This window comes from Phyllostomus discolor, chromosome 5, assembly GCF_004126475.2.
Source record: "Phyllostomus discolor isolate MPI-MPIP mPhyDis1 chromosome 5, mPhyDis1.pri.v3, whole genome shotgun sequence".
Lineage (NCBI taxonomy): Eukaryota > Metazoa > Chordata > Mammalia > Chiroptera > Phyllostomidae > Phyllostomus > Phyllostomus discolor.
Genome location: NC_040907.2, coordinates 83,935,553 through 83,952,852, shown reverse-complemented (window position 1 = coordinate 83,952,852; position 17,300 = coordinate 83,935,553). Strand labels below are relative to the sequence as shown.

General features: G+C 35.0%; 1 protein-coding gene across 5 annotated transcripts in view; it reads left to right on the top strand.

The window, feature by feature from the left end:
* HIVEP1 (HIVEP zinc finger 1) overlaps window positions 1-17,300 on the top strand; it is a 145,652-nt gene that overhangs the window by 57,803 nt on the left and 70,549 nt on the right. The gene's annotated exons all lie outside the window — the stretch shown is intronic.

The window sequence follows — 17,300 nt, the reverse complement described above, 5'->3', positions numbered from 1 at the left end:
AGAGAGAGAGAAACATGCCACGTTTCCTGAAAGCTCCATGGGGTTTTCCTTCAGGGTCCTCCCTTGCCTCCACATCTTTCTCCAGTTCTTTTGATCAGTTATTGGTTGCTTTGTTTTCCTTTAGGAACAGGACCCTTTCAACTTGATTTTCCATTGTGAGCCATCTTCCCTGTGGGCCTTATTGAAGCAGTGGAGACGTTTTTAGTTTCTTTATTCACTTTGACACATGTGAATTCAACCACATTTGAACATACACTGTGCTTCCTAGGTTGGTACCTGTGCTTTGGGGATTGGTTTCTTACCTTCAGGTAGCCTAAACATATCAGAGATGGAAAGAGAGTTACACAGAGAATACATGAGACCACAAATAATAATGGGCAAATGGGATACAGTAAAATACCATTAAATAGGTACTTAATTACATGCAGTAGTATGGAATAGATAAAGTCCCATGGGATGTATAGGAAGGTGAGAAAAACTGTTGCTTTTCTGAGAGTTGGGATTTAAGCTTAGTTATGAAAAATGGTGAGATACAGATAAATACTAAGGACCAGGGTAATCGAGCGACTGATAGATCTTGACCATCAAATTTATGATTATAGCAGGTGATATGAACATGAAAGGAGCAGCCTGACACACACATATGTACATGTACACATACTTAATGCAAGAGGAGCTTGGGTACTGTTGATGCACACAGTTGTAACCCTGTTTCGGGATCCAGAAGGGGCTTCAAGAGCATGTGATATTCAAGCTCAAACATGAAAGATGAGGAATTGCTAGTTCACACAGGACCTTCTTTTGATGTATATAAATAACACAGAGAAGTAATGTAGCACAGTAGTAAAAAAGTTCACATTTTGGAGATCTGCCTGGGTTCAAACGTGGCACTTCTTACTAGCTACAATTTTCTCATTTGTAAAATGGAGTTCGGGTACAGGGGTGGTCTCCTCCTGCTATGTAGGTTGTTTTTGTGAGGATCAAATGACTTAGTATATATAAAGTCCTTAAAACAGGGCCAGGGCATAATAATTACACTTTAGCTGTTATTGATAGATTTTTTCCACAAAAGGGTCTGAAGGACGATGCAGGCTTCCCAGGCAAGTGTAAGGGGAGTGCTGGGAGGCGGTTAAGAAGGAAGAACACATGTTTGAAGTAGTGGTGGGAGAAAATGCAAGTTGTGTGTTGCAGCGTCCCTAGAAGGCAGTGTTGTTCATTCCAGAGGAAGGTTTTCAAAATGAGTTCTATTGATGGGTTGGATCGGATAACTGTGGTGTCTCCGTCAATTTTAAGAAATGTATATGTCTGTTAATTCTGTTTTTCTGGTTTATTTAAAACATATATTTTAGGGAGGCTAAGAAATAGTTAACTTTACTAGCTATTCAAACTAATTGTGTCATGGTTATCTCTCATGTGCTACAATATTATAACTGAAAAGAGCTTTAAGTTTTCTTAAGTTCAGTTATATTTTAGTGTGTTTTCCACCAAGATTTATTTGTCTAACTTGGTCTATATGATGCAGTTAGCCTCTAAAGCAAATGATGATAGCGGATAAATGACTAGAAAGCTGTTGTATTTTTGGCTCAAGGTGATCATATCCATACATATGAAGCTACAAGCCTAATTACTGTTATTTTTGGCCAGAGACCTTGCAAATGTGGGAGTTAGCTAAGTACTTCTTGTGTGAAAAAAGTGACACCTGTTTTTAATTGTTATGATTGCTTGAAGCATGGGATTTTTTTAGGTGATTGGATTATAAAGGTTTAATTGGGAATTTCATGCTTTGTAATATTTATCATAAGTAAATATTTGTTCAGAACCATTTAAGTGTACAAAGAGCCAAATATTATCATTATCTTCTATGAGCTGTTATTACTAGATAACAGTGAAGACAAATAAATGGAGGACACATGCATATATACATATAACAAACACTGGTGGGTATATTTCAAACATGATTATATACACACACACACACACACACACTCTATATTACATACGCACACACATGCATGTACCCACATATACCAAGTTGTATGGGCTGCTATTTGGCGAATATTTAGGCGAATGGCCTCAAACAGTAATGTGAGTGGTTCCCAAATAATTTATTTTCCTATAATATTATTCAGTGTAATTTAATCAGCAGATTTTATTGTTTGTTGTTAGGGAATTTCTCTCTGAGTGTGTTGGCCAGTAATAAATAGTGACTTTTAAGTTCATGATTGATAATTAATATTATGGATTACACAGTTGACCACCTATAAGTGTCTGCATCTCTTTAGCATTTTGTATATGTAATGCACTAAATCATTCCATAGTTAATATTTTTTCATTTAAAATGATAGCCTAGAACATTAGTACTAACTGGAAATAGTAGTTATATGCTATATATTTACATTTATTTCTATTTATCTTTGTGAAATTATATAAAATTTGGGAATTTTTCTGATATGAGTTCTTGAATGGAAAGTTACATTAATATACATATACATTGTTTAAAAGATATATTTAATTAAACTTTGAATTTTGGATTTTAAGGTATATTTCTTGTAGTTATTAAATTTTCATTTTTCCCTGATTTTGAGTAGCTTTATTCGGTATAGAATAGTTAGGATTTATGGCATTTATCTAATGCTAATGCCAAGATTATGGAGGAGCTTATCTGCTGTGTGTCCAGATTTGTGCTTGGGACTCAGTGGTGACTAGGACCTGCCTGGTCTCTGCCCTCCTGAGCTTGCTGGGCTCCTTTAACCAAACTGTTACTCAACAAACTACAACATGAGATGACTGCTATGGCAGGGGCAGTGTGAAGTATTCAGTTTGCAGGAGTACATGTCCAGGGTCCTTAACTTAGCCTTGGTGACAGAGTGTTAGGGGGTTTGGTTTATTTTGACTGTAATTCCCCCAGTAAAGATTGTATTGGTAGTTGATGACTAAAACTGTTAGACTTTGTCTGGTTTTACCTTATTTCTCTCCTATCCACCACCTACTTACAATTTTTATATCCTTTTGCTTTTTGTTTATTTCTGGTGAAGGAATTACCCTTTGGAAGGAGGCACATTGGACTATTATGAGGTGAAAAAACAGACTTCTTAACTGATCTCTGAATACTTTGACTAACACGTTGAATTGGATAACTTAAAGGAAAGGATGCATATAGAATGGTGTGTTGAATACTTACAACGGTATTGCCAATCAGTAAATGTTAAGGTACCCTCATTTGGAAGAAGGAAATGAATATCAAATAATTTGAAGCCCTGGCTGGCGTAGCTCAGTGGATTGAGCGCGGGCTGGGAACCAAAGTGTCCCAGGTTCGATTCCCAGCCAGGGTACATTCCTGGGTTGCAGGCCAGAACCCCCAGCAACTGCACATTGATGTTTCTCTCTCTCTCTCTCTATCTCCTTCCCTTCCCTCTCTAAAAATAAATAAATAAAATCTTTAAAAAAAATTAAAAAAATAATTTGAAAGCATGAAATTAATATAGAGTTTAAGTGAGAGTACTGAAAATAAGAATTTGAGAGTATACATATATGTTCATAAATGTATATGTATATATACATACATATATATGTATTTTTTAAGCATGTAAGTAAGCACTTACAAACTTGGGGAATTGAGGCAGTCAACTTTCCTTTTTGATTGTCTACCCATATTTATGTATACATACATACATATATTTTAATATGTACATATATATTTAAATGAGTAAGACCTCTCTTCAGTATGAGTAGTCCATACACTTAATTAAAAAAAGAACTAGTAAAGAAGTAGTTGGAATAAAAAGAAAAATTAGCATTTCACCTTTCCTACTCCTGCTTTTTATCCTTATACTTACAGGTAACCATTCACATTACTTTCTTGTCTGTTTCTGCAGAAATGTTCATGAAGACACGACAAGATTGTTTTTAATGTGCACACATCTACAAAACATTGAATTACACAATAGATACTGATCTGAATTCTGTTTTTTAAATTAAATTTAGGATTCTCATACTCTGGAAAATCATTGCTCAAGTCATTATGGTTATAAGCTTAAATTGAAAGCAAAAGCCTTACAGTAGGAAAACATCTACTAGTGAACTGGGCACTGATAAAATTGGGCTCCATTCAAATCTCTTGCATGATTTTAGATGATCATTTATTCCTTCCTACCTGTCCATCAGTGTTTTTGTCGGTTTATTGATTGCTGATTTATTATTTTCTCATAAGTATTATTTAGAGAATATGCATCTGAAATGGTAAGAGAGCAAAGTACTTTCACTTTTCTTGAGTGACCAAACATGATAAAACACAAACCAGAATCTATTAAAATAAATAAGACTTTGAGAATCTTAATTCTAAATTTGTATGTTCAGCCTTGACCAGATAATAGTTTTCTGTTTCAGCTTCTGTGTAAGCGTGTGTCCTGGAATAAGCCTCCATCTCCTCAGTTTCATGTTCCAAATTCATTATCATGTCTACAAATGGACTTCCTATTCCTGTTAGATCATTCCTTATTAATTTGTTCATTTAGTGATTGATCAGTTAATTTTTTTTAAAGATTTTATTTACTTTATTTTTAGACAGAGGGGAAGAGAGGGAGAGAGAAACATCAGTGTGTGGTTGCCACTCATATGCCTCTGTACTGGGGACCTGGCCCGCAACACAGGCATGTGCCCTGACTGGGAATCGCAGTGGTGATCTTTTGGTTCATAGGTTGGCACTTAATCCACTGAGCCACACCAGCCAGGGTAATCAGTTGATTTCTAAACGTTAATGGAATGTTTACTCTGTCATGTGTGTAAATTGTACGGGTGTGGATAGACAGTGGTGAAAGCAGTTCATTTGCCTCTGTAATGCATAGACTGTCACCACCATTTATCCAGTCATCAAAACTTGAAGTCTCTGTGTCATTTTAGACTCTGATTACTTTCTTGATATAGTAACTTTTTGTATCACATTCTCCTCTCACCTACATATTTGATTTTGTCATGCCACACCTCTTTTTGCTCCATATATTCTATGCTTATTCCTACTTTTTATCTTCACACTCTCTATTCACAGGAGTGTTTTCACTTCCCTTGGAATTTATGTAAATTGTCATACTTTGCCAGTATTTAATGGGATGAACTTTAATTAGTAATTTACTTAAAATAACATTAGTAAAACCAATTAATAATTATTTAAAAAGCATTTTAAAAAGAGAGGGTATTTTCAGTTTTTCCAAATATTTTCTTAGCTGATAATGTGCTTGTTATTTGTAATGGTGTACTAGAAAATATATTGGGGACAAATTAATTTAGTGTTTTTAAAATATAATCCATTCAATCTATTATTTTGAAACTTATTTGAAGTAATATGAAATAAGTGAAATGTACCAAGATTCAGAGTTGTTTGAATTTATTATTTAGGTATGACCTTGAGCTTGAGGCATCTTTAGATGAATAAATGTTTTGTCATATATTTTACTTATACATATGTTATAGACCCTATACTACACTGTTGTTATTTTTGCTTTAAATGGTGAATTGTGTTAAAGAAATGAAGGAAAATACAGGTTTTTTTTTTTAATTTGCTCTGCCTCTCTCCCTTTATTCCTTCTTCTGTCACTTCTTTCTCACAAATCAGGGCTTTGCAATTTTTTTGGTGGGAGAGGGAAGGGCCTGATTGTCAAATACTTTAGCCTCTGTAGCTAAAATACAATTTCTATCACATACTCTTCTTGTTGTTTTCTTTTCCTTTTTAAACATTAAAATAATGCGTAGCCCTTACAAAAACTGATTTTAGGTTGGATTTGGGTCATAATATGCTGACCCTACTGTAGATACAGATTTTCATCTGCTGTCATTTCCCATCAGTCTAACTCAGCACTTTCAGCACTGCTCACATTATTGGTAACAAATTTCTCAACTTTTATTTATTTGAGTGTTTTTATTTGCTTTCAGTTTTGAAGGATAGTTTTGCTAGATAGAGGAATGTAGTTTGGAGTTTTCTTTTCCACGCTTTAAAAATCCATTGTCATCCACCCCCCACCCCAATATTGTGCAGTTGTGGCATACCTGTGTGTTGTGTCATTTATAGTCATCCAACATGGATTTGCTGAGGTTCTTGGATCTGTAGGTTGATGGTTTTAGTCAAATTTGGGTGAAAGCCAGCCATTATTTCTTCAGCTATTCTTTCTTGGCAGTTTTCTCTCTCCTCCCCTGTTGGTACTGTAATTACATACATGTTAGATTACTTGACAATGTTGTATAGGTCATTGAAACTGTGTTCTTATTTACTCTTGTCTGCGTTTCAGTTTGTATAACTTGTATTAACTTGTGTTTAAGGTCAATAAGCTTTTCTTCCCCAGTGTTGCATCTGTTGTTAATACCATCCAGATAATTTTGCCTACATGTATTGTATTTTTTGTTCTGTTAACTGATTCAAACAGAAAAGACAGGGACAACATACAATGAAATGTACCTCTTAGCAGGTCCCCTTTCCCTAGGCAGGACTGTAAACACCGTAGCAGTGTTTACACTGGGTTTACAGTGGGTATCCTTTCATACCCACATATTCATTTTTATGTTTTGATATAAATGGAAGTAAATTATATACATTGTTCTTCTCTTGGAATTTTGATTTCTTTTAAAAACTTGTATCTTGGAAGGTTTTCCAGTCTTCAAATTCTTACTCTCCCCCTGCTCAACAAAAGGAATTAAGAACACTGGCAAACAAAACAAAACAAAACAAAACAAACAAAAAACCCACTGGCTGTCATATGTCTAGAAATAATATTTGCTCTTGTTGTTAATCTTTTCAGCATTGATATGTACAAACCTGACTCCTAGTGGTAGTTCAGAAATTATTTAATTTCCTCTTGGCTATGATTATGTTGGTGGGCAGCAGTGACCTTCATTGAATGACCACTGTATGCTTGGCCATTAGATACTTTGCTTCATTTACTAAAGCACTGTTATATATCATTTCTTACTTAATATTATTATTTTAACTATAACACTCTAATGATACATTCATGATACTTTGGAGAACTTAGTTTTTTAAAAAAAGATTGGGCTCCTTTTGTTTTGTTTTTTTAACTTTTCATTGGAGACATTTCAAAATGATTACAACATAGAATGGTATAATAAACCTTTATTTGCCTTTCATTCACCTTAGTAATTACTCGCTAAAGCCTGGTGGTTGGTTTGTTGTTGTTGTTTTTTCATTTACCACCCTGGGCACTTCCCCCTCCCATAATATTTTAAAGGAGACTTCAGATATAGTAAGTTCATTAATATATTTTCATTATATAAGCTCCAAAAGATAAGGAGTATTTTTTCACATGATCAACAATACTTTTATGAAACAAAAAAGGCAGTTTCTTAATATGGTCCAATATCCTATCAGTGTTTAAATTTCCAGTTCTCTATAGTGTCATAATATTTAAACCTTTTGTTAAAATCAGGACAAAAAGGTTTATATATTTTATAGGTTCATGTCTTTTATGTTTTGATCTGTAAGTAACCTTTCCAAGTCTTTCTTTCTTTGCAAATTATTTGTCAAAGAACTTTTTTTGTTCTGTAGTCCTTTCTACTATAGTTCTGTTTTTAAATAAACATAAAAATTAGATTTCTTTAAAGATTGTTTTAACTGATTGCTTTCAAGTTTCCAGATATTCTTTTAGATATCATCAGATTATGTTTGAGCATGTATTTTTTTTTGTCTAACATAGTTCTATGATGGCTTTGTTTTATGAAAGTTACCAGTTAAATACATGTGTGTAGATTTGAAATATGGCATGCTCTTTGAAATAAAAAAGACAAAATCAGATAAAATTAATGATAACTAGTAGGATGCCCATAATATGCACTAGATAATGAGTTTATTGTGTCTGCTGAACTTGTGGTGGTGACTTAAGAAAGAAAAAAAATCTTGTTTCTGTTTTTGTTAGAATGTAGTGAACTGTTTAATGCCATACAGAGAGAGGCTTATTCAGAGTCCTTGAGATGTGGCATAGATGTCTTGAAGTTTAAGTCTTTTCCTAAAAGACATAATCTTGCTGAGCCTTAATCTTGGTAAATCTTGCTGAAGGGATACCGTGTATTAATTAGGGGACTAGGGTTTGATACAAGGTAATTGCAACGTCCAAGTTTATGAGAGGAAAGAGGGTGGAGCTTGGGTATCCATGGGCAGAATGGGCCAGCACAATGGTGATATATTTAGAGGAAGGTAGCTGGGAATATCACAAGTCACAGCTGTTTGCTGGGTCTGTGTTAGAAAACTGAAATATCAAAATATTATTTACTCCAAACTGGATATTTCATCCTCTTAGATCTAGAAAAAATGTAGTTGCATTCTTTCCTTCTAGTCTTCTGTGCCTCTAAATAGTTTTCTTCTTACCCAAAAGGGGTTCGAATAGTTACTTCTAACATTTCCGTTCTCTCACACTTCTAATCTTTGTTATCTTTGTTTTTCCACTTCTTGAAGTATATATAGATTTGTATCGGCAGTGGTTTTAAGATCACAAAACAGAACCAATGAAACAAATAGGAAATGTCAAGATATTACTTACCCCAGTCCATAGTACAGTTGTCACAGTGGTTCCTGGCAAACTGAGTGCTTTGTTTCCTGATGATGAATAAATGGTGAATGAGCTTCCAGGAGATGGGGCTGTGCCAGGAGGAGCCCCTAGGCCACAGAAGGTGGCAGCATGCAGTTGGTCTACTAGCAAAGTTCATTGTGCTTCATTTCTATATTTTTACCCTGAGTAAATTTTGTATTTAAGTCTGTGTGTGTGTATTCATGTGTGTATGCACACATGAGGTGCACACATGTGTATATGTACATGTGGGAATCTGTTACTGGGTTAGTAACCTAAGTAAACCTATTGTTTAGCCTTTCAGGATAAGAACACTCTGTTTTCATATTCCTTTCTTTCCCCACCATAGTTACTATGACTACCTCCTTCCATGTACTACATCAGAAATCACGAAATGGGGAGAGGAAACCAACGTTGTCATGTCTAGTAAAAATATCTAAACCACAATGGTTAAAGTATTTTAATATGATTGTTAGAAAACTATTAATCTGTGCCAATTTTCAGTATCTTTTACAATAGTTTATTATGTTTAAATAGTTGTTTTCACTATTTTCAGATATTGAATTTTCAGGTGGAAATTTATTTTCTAGTTTAGGGCTTACATTAAAAAGAAACAATAGATCTGTTTTTACTTTTGCACTTATAACAATATATGTTTTGGCTTTGTTTTTTAGAAATATAATTTAATTGGGCATCCTTAGCCACCAAGTGCACATGGAGCTCTCCTTCCTTATCCTCCTTGGTATCCAGTACTTGGCAGCTCCTTTGATAAGGCAGACAGATAATGTCCCTGCTGCTGCCCCTGTTACTTGATAAAGAGTTACTTCCAACAGATGACTGAAAAGACTTTTTCCACTTTTTGCATTTTATATAATTTTGAATCTTGATCTGATAATATCTGTAATTTGGAGAACATTGATTTTTCAAGTTTGGCTGTATGTTGGAATCACCTGGGAAATGTTTTAAAATGCTGATTTAATTAGTGTGGGGTTCAGCCTCATTATCAAAATGTTTAATGACTTTAATATTATGTGACTCTTAATATGCAGCAGAATTTTTTAAAACTGTTTGGGTGATATATACAGGGTCATCAGACTAGGAGCTGGAAGAGTGACACTGAGGGACTTGGAATTGGGCTAAGTTGCTTTGGCAGCTTTCGAAGGAAGGAGCTTTTCAACTTCAAGCGTAACCACTTGGCTAGACTCCTTGTGGGCTCTCAAACAGTGTGAGGGGTTTGCTTTGCTTTTTACTTCTTAGGAAATATGTGTTCAACCATGAAAGTCAGTGGTCTTCTTAGCAAGACCTTCTAGGGATAAAAAAGTATAATTACCCCACTTTTAAAAGCACAGAATTTGAGCAGTGGCCTGGCAAGACACAGTTCTCAGCTCTACTGGTCCAGGCGAAGTGACTCTGTAAAGTGACACCAGATGACATTAAAGGGACAAAAAATAATTTAAAAGCCTTAGATGGTTTGGTGTGACACATTCATTTTATTTTTATGTACATTTTATTTTCATGGTCAGTTTTGCTAGCAAGGTGATTTCTTAAGGCAGAAGCATTGTGCTTAGTTGATTCATAATTTAAAAGCATGTCAGAGCTTAAGTCTACTTTTCTCTTTGCGCTATTTTCTCAGAAACATGCTTTCTGAAAGGGATATATGAACAATTTTACAAGATGAGGCATTTTAAATTTTATTATGGCTTATTCTGTTTCTAATCTTCTTTGCTGTTTTTGACTTATTATCACATTAGGTTAGGAGATTTTTCATGTCTTTTATCTCTACCTTCCTTCTTACTTTTCCCATAGCCAGTGTGGATCTTTATACAACCCTTTAAACCTTTTATTATCAAAAATTGATTACAACCTCTAGACAGATTTTTGGGGGGGCCCTCAAACTCTTAGCTCCCCTCCTCTATCCTTGGTACTTCTTTTCCTTTCTCAGTTCCTTCCTAGCTATTGCCCATCTTATATATTTGATTGATCACATGATGGATCATTCTAGCACCTCATTTCACAGAATTCTTTGTCCTTCCTTCTGGAAATATCCAAATAACAGCATCCTTCTCCATTTCTTCATTCTGGGTTGCCAAACTTTGTTAGAAAGGATAACATTGCTCTGCACAGTGGAGCCACAAAAATTCATGGGTTTCCACATTCACAGATCCCTGGTTGCTGTTCATCAGTGCTTTTGTTTTTCCTTCAAATTGGTTAGCTCTTCCATTCCCATCCATTACTTTGTCTAATTTCCACCAGTCTCTAAAACCTCTTAAACAAACACTAGACTCCTTTTTCTTTGTAGACAACCATGCCTCTTATCTCAATAAAATTTAGGTAATTGGCTAGAACTCCCTCAAACTCATCCTTTCTATTAGCAGACTTCGCAGCTGATCTACCATCGTCTTCCTTTTCTTTCCTTAGGCCTCAGAGAATCACCCGCGGATTGCCCTGTTCAAAACCGACCCTCCACCTAGACTCTTGATGTTGTCTTCTACTCGCTGCAGAACCTTGCCCCTTCATATCTTACACTGTTTCTTGTATATTTTCTCTCTTTTTATTGATTCCTCTCTTTGAATCTATAAACATCTTTGAAAAACATACCAAACCAAACAACCTTCCCTTGGCTATGTTTCTCTTTGATCCCCCAGTTCTATCTTGTGGCTAATTTCTTTGGGGATGCTTATTAGAATAACACCTGATTAATATGATGAAGTATATCTCTTTATATTCATCATTGAAGGTTTTTATTTTGTTTTTTTGCACTAGAGATATGATTTAATCAAGTACATTTTGTACATTATTTAGTTTTCCTTTTCTCTCTCTTGTCCTGTTTGCTGTTACAGCTCATAGTATCGTGCTTCCTGATATTGAAATACCTTTACATACTTATTTGACACCCTTCTTAGTCATGGCTTTCTTATCTTTGAATAAAGTTCTTGATGAAGATTGTTGCATCCTATTCACATGTGAGACTTGTCTGCAATATGGATTGTTCTGCCTCTTTGTTCACATTTTGATATTGGATTTTACCAGCTTTATAAATGGCTCAGAACTCCTTTTGTGTTACCTTGTGCTTTGTAACAGTTTAGGAAATGCTTTGGTTAAGGAGTTGGAAAGAATTTGATACTAAAATCCACTGGGCCTGCAACCTTTACAGAAGATAATTATGTGTTTCTGGTAACTGTCTCAGCTTCATCCATGGTTGTTATTCTAGTTGAATTTTTTTCTTCCTGGACAAGTTGAATGATCTTATGTTTTTCTAGAATTTTTAGTAATCACAGTTTTTAAATTCATTAGCACAGAGTTGAGTCTCTAATATTTTTCACTTTTTCAAGCAATATTTTTCAATTTTAAATATTACTAGTCTAGACTATCAATTTTGATGTTATCATACAGTGTCCTCTTAGCAAAGATGTAGGTCTGAAGGGATGCACAGAAAATGTGTAACTTTAAGGTTAAAATGTGTTACTTATAATGGTCGATTTTTTTAGCCGATTTAGTGGTGAACACTAGGGTAATATTCATTTAGAAGAGCATCTATAAAGGGTTATGGGTATTGGATGCGTTTTTAACATTACATCATTGTCGTATATTTAGTCTTATTGAAATAGCCCTGGTAGTTAACAGTTAAGAGTAAGGAGCTTGTACTGATGTGTAATGAGGGGACGTAGGAGTTAGGCTTATTCAGCAGTAAAAATAGTACAGTCACATATGGTGATTTTTTTTCAATCAGATGGTCTCTCAGTAAATAGAGGAGCCTTTTACAGTTCATTAGGATATACTTCATAGAATTTTATGATTAGCATTTTCACTTTGTGCTTCCAGGCCTAAGGGCTGTGGGAGAGTGTTAGAGCAGAGGGTTGGTCTATCAGAACAGCAAGAAGGAAGATAGGCTGATAGAATTAAGGTAGAAATTATTATTTATTCATTTCAAAAAAAATATTTTCCAATTACAGTTGAAATACAGTATCATATTTGTTTCAGGTGTAGAATATAGTGATTAGACATTTATATACCTTATGAAGTGATCACCCCAGTAAGTTAGTACCCTCCTGAAATCATACATAGTAATGACAGTGTTATTGACTGTATTCCTTATGCTGTAATTTACATCCCCTGGACTATTTGATAATGGCAGTTTGTACTTAGTCACTTTCAAGATAGAAATAATTTAAATTGATAGATTGAATGGAGTAATATCTATTCCACTGTTTTCAGGGTACTTGCATGGTTTCCCAAATGTAGTAATCATTTATAATATTAAAGAGGATTCTTAAATGAAACCACCCAATGCCAATTTTCTATATGGTGCACAGGTATTCCTTTTTCTCTTTTTCAGAATAGATGAGTTTTCTTTCTGTCACATGGCTGGTTATTGTCAAGGTTTATATAATCAGTAAATTACTCAGGGCCATCGTATGTCATTATTACTGATGTTCATGAGATATTTAGCTACAGACAAATAGGGTTCTACATGCAAGACTTGGTGGTAACAGAGAAGGGAGGGACACTTCTGAATGAGGGTGTTAGAGGAGGTGTCCTGAAGGGGGCAACTTGTTGAAAGAGTGTCACATAGAGAAGGGAGGGTGTGGGAGGGGCCTTCTGGGAAGACCTTCCCCTAGACTAGTCTTAGGGATCCGACTGTCCTTGCATTAGGTGTAACTAAAGCAGAAAAGAAGATGGGGAAACGGGGAGGCAGACAGGTTATGGGATCACAAAGAACATAGATTCCACACAGGGGAATTCAGACTTTATATTTACCATCAAATTGATACTAAAGGGATTGTTTGAGGGATATAATAATCTGTAAGCTCATCCAGGAGAGCTATTCTGTCTTTTTTCATCTCTAGTTTTTTCTGTTGTACCTGACACAGGGTACACATTCAGTGTAATAAAAACAGACAGCTTTTGTGTTTCCATCCTAATAGTTCGGTGGGTTGATCCCCAAAGCTGTGATGTCCTGGATCCCAAGTCTCTCAAGGAGTGGTGCTCAGGCATTGGAGATGGTGTAGGAGGCTGCACATTTACCATACGGTGACAATGTGCAGAAAACATTTGCCTACCGACCATTAGAAGATTGATTTATTTTGTAACATAAAAATCACCTGGTCTTCTCAGAACCTCAAAAGACAAATTGTTTTTTAAGGGCTCTCGGACGATTTCTTTTTTTCCCTCAGTGGTCAGATTATGTTTCCCAAGTACTTTTTTCCTTTATTTGTAATGATATATGGATGGTGAAAAAATATTTGGCACTGTTTTTTACACACAGAAGTTTTTATGTATGTAAGGCATTATACAAGATTGTTCATAGTCTTGACCATTAACAAATAGTTTCTGTGCTTTATTGGAGGAAAAAAAAAACTGTAAAAAGGTATACATTTCTAATAGTTGCAGAATCAAAATATAACCTATAATATTAGTACCCTCTCTCCTAGCCTGCCACTCTTTCAAATACGGGTCCCACTCTGAGGCAAAATTATGGATCCATTCCTGTGTTTCTGGGGTCTTTTCTAGGTAATAGTCCCAAGTATATTTAGTAAAAATTGATTAATTAGAATGTTAACATCTTAATTTAAATACAGTAAGAGCTCATTACAGTAAGAATGCTTTTAGATTTGCCAACATGGTATGAGTGTCCATTTTGAACCTATATTTGTTTTTATTTTTAAGCAACAGCAACAGAGGAACTATTTATTTATAAATGTGTAGTTCTCTGTGAAATTGTTGCCTGAGATAACTGACATTGGGGAGGGCATGATGGAAGATGTTTTAGAGTCTGAGACCCCATCCCAAACAACATTCCACCCCTTACTCAGCCCCCTCTCAAGGCTTATAATGAAGTCTGTTGTTACTGGGAAGTGTTACCTGCGGTTTGGTAATGGAATAGGGTAAAACAATGTAAAAAAAAAGATTTGTTGAGAACTGTTTGTTATATCAATGAATTTCAGACTGCAGGTTTACAGATCATTAGTGGGTTGTAAAATCAATGCAGCCGGGCAAGGCAGCATTTTTCATGTTTAATAGGAAAGGATAGAAAGTTGAGTGTGGGTAAGTTCGTTTCTAATTCTGTATGCACATACGTAAGCATGTGTAATTGGGTAAAGTGTAAAATATTACTTCTTGCTCTGGGTCATAATAAAAAATGGTAAATAATTACTTTTGAAAATTAATAAATGCCTTGTGTAAACCAGTTAGGGGCATATAGTAAGTGACTACTTAATCTATAATTTTGAAAACCTTATATTTTACCAGAAGAGTCATAAAGCAAAGGTTAAATATAAATAGGACTTTTATTAAAATTGAAGCAAAGCTTATAATAATAGCTGTTTCTAAGCTCTCTACTTGAAGACCATGTTGCCTGTTGAACTGGAGCTCCAGGTTTTAAAGCGTTGAAGTGGATCAGTGGAGAGACATGCATCAGCTGTCTCTCGCAAGCCCCCTGCCTGGGACCTGGCCTGCAGCCCGGGCATGTCCCCTGTCAGAGAAGCTAACCAGCGACCTTTTAGCTTACAGGCCAGTGCTCAGTTCACTGAGCCACACAAGCCAGGGCGAGAAAAAGGCAACTTAATTGAAAAATTTAAAAACAAAGATTAGATTCTTATGATCAAATGAACAATAAATTGAGGTTATTTTTGTAAGAATTTGTTATATTAAAGCACACACAGAAGTGGCCAAACCTCAATATACTAAGTAAATAACAGCTACTCTTTAATGTGTTTTTGTGAATTTTTGTTGCTTTGAGCCACAATTGATTCAATTAATAAAAACTTTATTACATAATTCCAAACTATGTATACATAAACCCTTAAACACAGTTACTACTACTATGACTATATATAACATATACACATATATTATGGATCTTAAGTTTGGATGAACTGTTGACATACAAATAATAGTGATTTCGTCTTTTATGTTTCTCAAGGACTGTGTGTTTAACTTATGTGATGTATTTATTTACATATTGAATGTCTACAGTGTACTTAGTGTGTTGTATTTTTAAAAAGTAGACCTTGTCCCTTTGTTACTTATTTTAATACAGATTTCACCCATGCATTTGCTGTTTTTCTCTTTGAAGTAACATTACTGTTGAACACAGGATCCACTTTCTGCATTTAATATGTATTTTTAGTACTGTTTTCAGTTTCACTCATTTCATGAGGAAAATAATGTGTAAATAAGAAAAATTATATTATTTCCAAAGATGTTACTATTCATAAGTCTTTTTTAAAAAAAAACCTTACCTAAGGATATATTTATTGATATTTTTGGAAGGGGGAGAGATAGAGAGAGACAGAGACAGAGACAGAGACATTGATTGCCTGCCTCCTGTCTGCTCCCTGACTGGGGACCAACTGACAATCTAGACATGTGCTATTACCAGGAATTGAACCTGCAACCATTTATGGGATGATGCTCCAACCAAGCCACCTGGCCAGGGCTCTGTTCATAAATCTTTATTTTAATTATATTTTATTGTTTATGCTATTATAGTTGTCGCTAATTTTCCCCTTTTGTCTGCCTTTACCATTCCTTCTCACCCCCTCAGGCAGTTCCCGACCATTGTCCACGGGTCATGTATATATGTTCTTTGGCTACTCTATTCCTTATCCTCTACTTAACATCCCCATGACTATTCTGTAACTACCAATTTGTACTTCTGAATTCCTTCACTTTTTTCACCCAACTCCCTGACCACCCCCTCCAATTTGGCAATCATCAAAATGTTCTCTGTATCTATGAGTCTGTTTCTGTTCTGCTTGTTTGTTTATTTTGTGTTTTAGATTCAATTGTTAAGATATGTATTTATTGCCATTTTATTGTTTGTATTTTTGATCATCATCTTCTTAAAGAAGACCCTTTAACATTTCATATAATAGTGGTTTGGTGATGATGAACTCCTTTAGATTTTCCTTTTCTGGGAAGCTCTTTATCTGTCCTTTGAGTCTGACTGATAACTGATAAGTTTGCTGAATAGAGTAATCTTGGTTGTAGTTTCTTGCTTTTCATCATTTTGAATATTTCCTGCCTACCCATTCTAGCCTGAAAAGTTTCTTTTGAGAAATCAACTGACAGTCTTATGGGGACTCCATTGTTGGTAACTAGATGCTTTTCTCTTTTTTTAAGATTCTCTCTTTGTATTTAACCTTTGGCACTTTAATTATGTGTTTGGTGTGGGCCTTTTTGGGTTCATGTTGTTTGGGACTCTTTGTGCTTCTTGGAATTGTATGTCTGTCCTTCAACACATTAGGGATGTTTTCTTTTATCGTTTTTTCAAAAAGGTTTCCAATTTCTTCTTTCTCTTCTCCTTCCAGCACCCCTATGATGTGAATATTGGAATGCTTGAAGTTATTCATAAGGCTGAGTACACTATCATTGTCTTGGATTCTTTTTTCTTCTTGCTGTTCTGATTGGGGCTTTTTTGCTTCCTTATGTTCCAAATCACTGCTTTGATTCTCACCTTCATCCACTCTACTGTTGATTTCCTTTACATTGTTCTTTATTTTAGCTAGTGTATCTTTTGTTTCTGACTGGATCTTTTTTATTATGCCGTTGAGGTCCTCGCTAAGTTCCTTGACCATCCTTATAACCAGTGTTTTGAACTCTGTGTATGATAGATTGCTTTTCTCTATTTTTAATTCTTATTCTGGAGTTTTGATCTGTTCTTTCATTTGGGTCATGTTTCTTTGTCTCCTCATTTTGACAGCCTCCCTATTGTTGTTTTTGGTAGAGCTTTGA